Source organism: Plenodomus lingam (assembly GCF_022343315.1).
Source record: "Plenodomus lingam strain CAN1 chromosome Unknown contig_26, whole genome shotgun sequence".
NCBI lineage: Eukaryota > Fungi > Ascomycota > Dothideomycetes > Pleosporales > Leptosphaeriaceae > Plenodomus > Plenodomus lingam.
In genome coordinates, this window is record NW_027093941.1 from 2,163,316 (window position 1) to 2,170,392 (window position 7,077).

The window sequence follows — 7,077 nt, forward strand, 5'->3', positions numbered from 1 at the left end:
TATATATTATAGGTAGGTAGTTTCTTATTATACCCCTTATAACTCTATAGCCCTAGCTAAGTAGTTATTATTTGCGTAGGGCCCTAGGTTCTTAGCTAGTTTATTAGTAACCCCCTAATTACTATAGTATTCTAACGTATTCCTTGCTCTATCCTAGCGTTAGTTGCATATAAAATAAAGTAGAGCTAGTTTACTAGGCTTTTTAGTAGCAGGCCTATTACGTAGTATTCCTATAGCCTATTAGCCTTAGCTAAACTTATCTTTATTTTTCCTAGTGCCCTAATTAACTAGTTTATTTCTAGGTTAACGTTTAGTAGTAGTTAGGTAGTAGCTTGCTCCTTTTTAACGCCTTTTACTATCTCTATAATATCCTCCTTTATAGGTATAGCTTTTACTAATTCTAATATCTAATATACCTACTAAGTATCTTCCTCTATTTAGCTAGCTAATATATATTTTATTCCTTCTCTTTGCTAATAGATTCTTTTAATATAGGTATAGATCTTCTCTAGCTTATAGCTTGCTACCTTATCGCTATTAGGCCCTCCTAGCATACTAAGCAAGACTAGCTCTTTATCTACCTAGGGTAACCCTCTAAAGAAGAAGAATCTAACCTTGCTTTTATATAGCTATTTAGATACTAGGCAGGCATTACTATATACTATAAAATTAGTATAGTAGTCTAAGAGACCTAGGAAGTTCCTAGAGGCTTCTTATATATATATATCTAGGAAAGTTTAGGTACCTATCCTTTAGGCTATATCCTAGTCCCTCTAGTGCTCCTTTATAGCTTCCTGCAGCTCCTCCTAGTCTTGCTTCTAGTAAGGTCTAAGCTTCTTTATAAATATTCTGTATATAGCATTATAAAAGTCTAGCAGAATTTTTAGCTAATCTACTTTATCTAGCCCCCTATTTTCTACCTAGCAGTTATAGTTATCTAGGAACTCTATAACCTCCCTCCCCTAGAACTAAAAGTTAGTTTTCCTAGGCCTTATAGGGACAAGGACTCTTCTTAGGGGTCTAGAGGTTTCTATTTTAGTTAACCCTAGGGTAATATTACTTTCTCTAGGTATTATTCCTAGTAAAAAGGATAGACTTAGTTAAGGTAGTAGGCTTCTATAAATATTAAAGGAGGTGTATAAACTAGTAATATTAATTAAAATTATTAGATAAGTTAGTATCTACTTACTTATATTACTTCCCCCCTTTCCTATCTCTTACTTTTATAGACTACCCCCTCTTCCTTAGCAGCTATATCCCTAGCACCCTTCCTAACTAGTGCTAGCACTTATATTTGTTTTTAGTAGATTCTTATTACGTTAGTAACTTTAGCCTAGCCCTATTTTCCTGCTAACAGCGCACACTATCCTACAGCCTTTACTATAGCTTTTCTATTAGTAGCAATATTCTAGGTGTTCTAGCACTTCTAGCATTACTAATGCTTCTTGTAGTTCTAATTATTCTAATAGTTCTAGTTATTCTAGTTCTAGTTATTCTAGTTCTAGTTATTCTAGTTCTAGTTGTTCTAGTTGTGGTTATTCTAGTTGTTCTAGTTCTAGTTATTCTAGTTATTCTAGTTCTAGTTATTCTAGTATTTCTAATGTTTTCTAGTTAGCCTCTTAGTGTTGTTACTTTATTCCTACTAATGCGCGTTTGCCACGTCCTAATATAGGCCTACTATTTTTGCCTTAACAATATTAATTATTAACACTACCTATTTTTTAATTTTTCTCTGCCCTCCTTATTCTTAGAGAAACGTCCTCTTGGTTACATGCTACTAGGCCCTCCCCTTTACTAAGATAAGATAAGATCCCCTTAGGCTTCGCTATTTAAACTAACAGGGAGAGTAACCTATTTAAACAAGGAGAAGTGGGAGGGGCAAGGTTTAATAGTAGTGGTGCTATAGTGGAGGATATGGTTTAATGCGGGAACATAAGTAAAAAGATGATATTGTAAAGTTAAAGTGAAGTCTCTAAGAGTTTTTTCTTTTTTTTTCCTCTCCTCTAATCCTTCATGCCTTTATACCATTCAATCCGCCCAACCTTTTAGGCTAGGCCTTGTTTTTCTCCCATACGTCCCTCACCACGGCACACTATAGTTATAAATACTACTACTCTAAGAATAGATACTAATATAATTACTATAGGCGTTAAGCTTACGCGCTGCTAGCGCTAGTTTAACTTAGAGCTATTAAGCTACTACTACGTTGCTACCTATACTAGAATACCTTTAGGTGTAGCTACCTAGGTCCTTACTACTTTACTCTAATTCCTTAGCTTAATCCTTATAGAGTAGCGTTATATTATAGCTACGCTTAAGTAGATTATAGGCTATATAGCTAGACTTATAAGTGCGCTTATTAAGTGTATATAGGGCGCATGCTAACTAGTTTTAGGCTCCTAATAGTAGTAATAATACTAATAGCTCCTCTAGTAATAATAATAATAAGGAGGGTGCTAGTGTTAAAGCTAGTAATAGTAGTAGAGATAAGGAGGATACTAAAGGCGAGGAGGGTGCAGTTAAGGGTAAGGGCGCTTAGGAGGAGTAGGTATATTACGTGTAGGGCGCAATTCCTATAAATTATATTAGGCGTTTTTATATTTATAGATACTTATAGGCCTAAGGCTATATTTAGGCTAGAGGCTATATAAAAAGATATACTTCTTTACTACGTTTTCTATATATTACTTATAATCCTTTCTTACTTTCCTTATATAAGGAGCTTTACTAAGTTTATATTATTAAATTATATTATCTATATTCTTAAAGTCTAAGGGTAAGGTCTAGGTATCCTAGGATTTATTATAGCCTTTCTAGCAGAGTAGGTATTATAGTTAACCTTTCCTTTTCTACTTCCCTAGGATCTTCTCTACCTCCTAAACTTCTTCTCCTTTAGGTGTTATATCTAGTAGGAGGGTGTTATCCTCTTCTCCTATCCTAGGATTCTAATATTCTAGTAAGGAAATATAGAATATATTATAAATATAATAGGAGGGTAGAAGGAGTAGGTAGTATACCTATATTCTAACTACGCCTTATATCTAAAATAGGCTAATAAACTTACTAGATAGCTTCCTACTAGGTTATTTAGCTAAGTTAATATACTTAGTACTAAATAGTACTAGATTTCCTAAGTAGAAGGTTTCTTCTTTATATTTCTTATTATAGTATTAGCTCTAATATTTATATACTTTCTCTAGCTATTCTTTTATTATTACTCTTATACTATATATACGCTTTACTCTTTTAATTGCGTCTAGTATCTCCCCCTCTAGCCTACTAACCTTAGGTAGCTTAGTAAGTAAGGGATACTTACTATATACTACCTAGAATAGGGTAACTTTTATTAACTTATATACTAAATTATTATAGGTAAACTATGCTATAGGCAAGAGCGTTACCTAGTCTTCTTAAGAGCTTAATATAAATATTCTTAAGTATTATTCTAGGGTCTAGTTCTAGCGTTCTGTTTGCCTGTCTATCTATAGATAGAAGGTAGTGCTTAGCCTGCACTTTACCTATAGTTAGTAGCAGATTTCTATCTAGAATAAAGAGGTAAAAATCGCTCCTCTATCTAATATAATACCTTTCTAGATCCTAAACTTTAAAATAATATATATAAAGTAAGCCTCTATAAACTATTTTATATCCTATATTTTTAAAGTAGGTATATAAAGTACTATTTTTAAGAAGTAATATACTATTATAAGGATTGTATTAAACACGTAACCTATAAGGTCCTTTACTAGTAGTAGGCTAGTAATAAAGTCTAGTATAACTTCCTTAAAGATTTCTCTAGGGACTAGTAGTAGTAATAGCTTTCTATATTAGCTATATCTTAGAGCTTTACTCCTCTAGTAAATAGTATATATTCTTATATAATCCTAAATATCTTAATATAGAGTAGGCTAGTAGTATATCCTCTTAATTAGCTTAAGCGTCCTATATACGCTAAAGTAGCCTACTATACGTAAGTTATAATTCTAGAATAAAATCTCTTACCTAATAGCTAGTTCCTCTAGAATATATATTCTACTATTATATCTTAGGACTTTCTTCTTATCTAGGCGCTAAACGTGCGCTTTTCTATAGTTTTAAGTGCTATCCTTAGGTATTAAGCTTGTAACCTATTACTATATAAAGGCGTCCCCCTACTATAACTAGTATAAGGTCTTAATAAGTAATTAGTACTCTACTATTATAGGTTTGCTACTAGCTAACACCCTAGCTAGTAAGCGTAGCACGTATAGCGTGCACACTATAGCGCTAGTAGTAGGGACCTTTCTAGTTCTATAAACTATAGTAATATACGTCTTATACGCGCCTAATAAGCTCTACTTATCTATAGATCTACTTGCTCTACTAAGTCTATCCCTTATAAATAGTTTACTTTATAGGGTAGGTAATAATTAGGTTAGTAATAGGTTCTCCTATATATAATCTACCCTTCTTAAGGGGCTATCTATAGGGTTAGTTTTCCCTAATCTATACTCTACCTTAAAGTTAAAAGCTCCTAGATATATTACCTAGTAAGCTTATTATAGGTTTAGCTTCTATATAGCATATATCCTATATAGGTTATTGTAGTTACTTAGCACTTATATAGTATGCTAGGTGCCTTCTAGGTAGTATTACTACTACTTAAAGCTATAAATAATAGCTAGTAGCTCTAAGTTATAGACTTTATAATTTAGCTTAGTAGCTTATAATTTCCTTAAAATAAAGGTAACTAGGTGCTATTTATTATCTTTAAAAAGTTATAAAAGGATACCTATAATAGTAAAGGTAGAAGTATCTATTTCTACTTAAATAGGGCGCTTAGCGTTAAAGTAGCATAAGATAGGCGCGCTTAAAAAGTATTTTTTAAGTATCTTAAAAGACTTGTCTATAGTAGGTATCTAAGTAAAGCTATTATTCTTTTTAAGTAAATTAGTAAGGGGGGTAGTCTATATAGTATAGCCTATAATAAAGTATTAGTAGAAGTTAGCAAAACCTAGAAAAGATTATAGTTCCTTAATATTAGTTAGCTATAGCTATTAGATAATAGTTTCTACCTAAGCTAGATTAGCGTATATACCTTGCATGCTAATAATAAAGCCTAGAAAGTAGACCTTATTAGATATAAAGGTGCACTTTAGTAGGTTAATAAATAACTCTACTTTATATAGTAGTTAAAGCATAGTACGCATAGCATGCTAGTAAAGTATAACATTATTGCTTCTAGTATAGATAAGGATATTATCTAAGTACACTACGTATATATAATCTAAATATTTAATTAAGGCTTTATTAATATAGGCCTAGAAGCTAGTAGGGGTATTAGTTAGCCTAAATAGTATTACTAGATATTTAAAATAACTATAGCGTGTATAGAAAGCTATTTTCTATTTATCTCCTACCTTAATCTATATTCTATAGTAGGTGTTCTAGAGGTCTAGGGTTATATAGTAGCGTGCGCCTAATAGGCAGTCTAGTATCTCTCTAATTAGTAGGAGCAGGTAATAATCTTTAATAGTAATTGTGTTTAAACTATAGTAATCTACGCAAAGGTAAAGTATTCTATCTTTCTTAGGAATAAATAGGATAGGGGCCTCTATAGGGCTAGTGCTATAGCAAATCTAGCTATTATATAGCGCTTATTCTAAGTACTTTCTAAGTAGCTTTAGCTTATATAAGGAGAGGTTATAAAGCAGACTATATAGAGGCTCCTTGCCTTCTAGAAGAGGAATAGTATAGTCTAAGGACTTAAAATTTAGAGGGGTAGTAGCTACCTCCTTACTAAAGATATTAGAGTAGTCCTTTAAAGTATCTAGTATATATAGCTCTTACGCTATATATACTTAGTAGATATAGGTATTATATTCTAAGTCTATACTAGTAGTCTATATAATACTAAGAAGTAGTAGGTTAAGACCTAATTATTATATATCTTCTTCTAACTCTTTAGTAGTAATAAGCTATATACTAGCTACTTTATATCCCTATCTCTAGGCTTAAGAGCTATAGTTAAGGTAAATATATCCTTACTAAAGGAATAGATTACTAAGTAGTAGTAGAGAGCCCTCTTTATTAATACTATATATAGTTATCTATATATAGCGCTTAACGCCTATATTATTAGCTAAGCGTACCTAGAGCGCATATACTATATAAGTGCTCTATTGCTATCTCCTAATCTAGCCTAACTAAGGAAGCTCTACTCCTTTAATAGGTAGTAGGCTTATTTTAATAGTAGTCTTTTAACTAATTAGGCTAATATCTACCTAAGGGTCTAAAATAACCTATAGTTATCTCTCTAGGGATATCTCCCTAGCTACGCTATATATGCCCTTTATACCTAGTAAGATATATATTAGAATACACCTTACTATCCCTAGGTTATTAGTAAGGCTTAAGCTTTTCCTATCTTATTAATATGTATAGGGATCTAATTTAAGTTACTACTTTTATACTTATTAGTATAGTAGCCTTTCTTTTAATATTTAAAATAGGTAATACTATTCTTATCTTAAGGTAGCTTATTTATAGGAGGAGGTAGCTTCTCCCCTAGCTTCTAGTCCCTATATCTAGTATTTCCCTTAGGACGTGTGTTATAATCACGCATTAGAGAGGGTTAGCGTAGGTTTTGCTTAAGTGTAGAGCCTAACGCTATTAAATCCTCTCTTATTACTAGTACTTAGTAGTAGTTAGTAATTACTTACTATATCTCTAGCCTTAGCTTTAAGAAAAGATACTAGACTCTCTATTATTTAGTATAGGGAGTAAGTTAATCCTTTAGGACTTTAAGATATATTATAAAGGAGTAAACTATTTAGTCCCTATACTATATTACCTAAGCGTGTATTATAGCTACTTTAAGTGTATAATTAATAGGGTTAGAGAGTAAGTTAAGTATATACGCCTTAAAATATAACTAGGTTAGTATTATAGTAGTTACTCTAAATATACGCTTAAAGTACGTGTACTATAGTTCTTAGGGGTCTCCTGCTAAGTACTATATAGCCTAAAGAACCTTGTCCTTATTATAGTAGAAAGTCTATAGTAATAGTAGAAAGGCTCCCTTATAAGAGTAAAAGA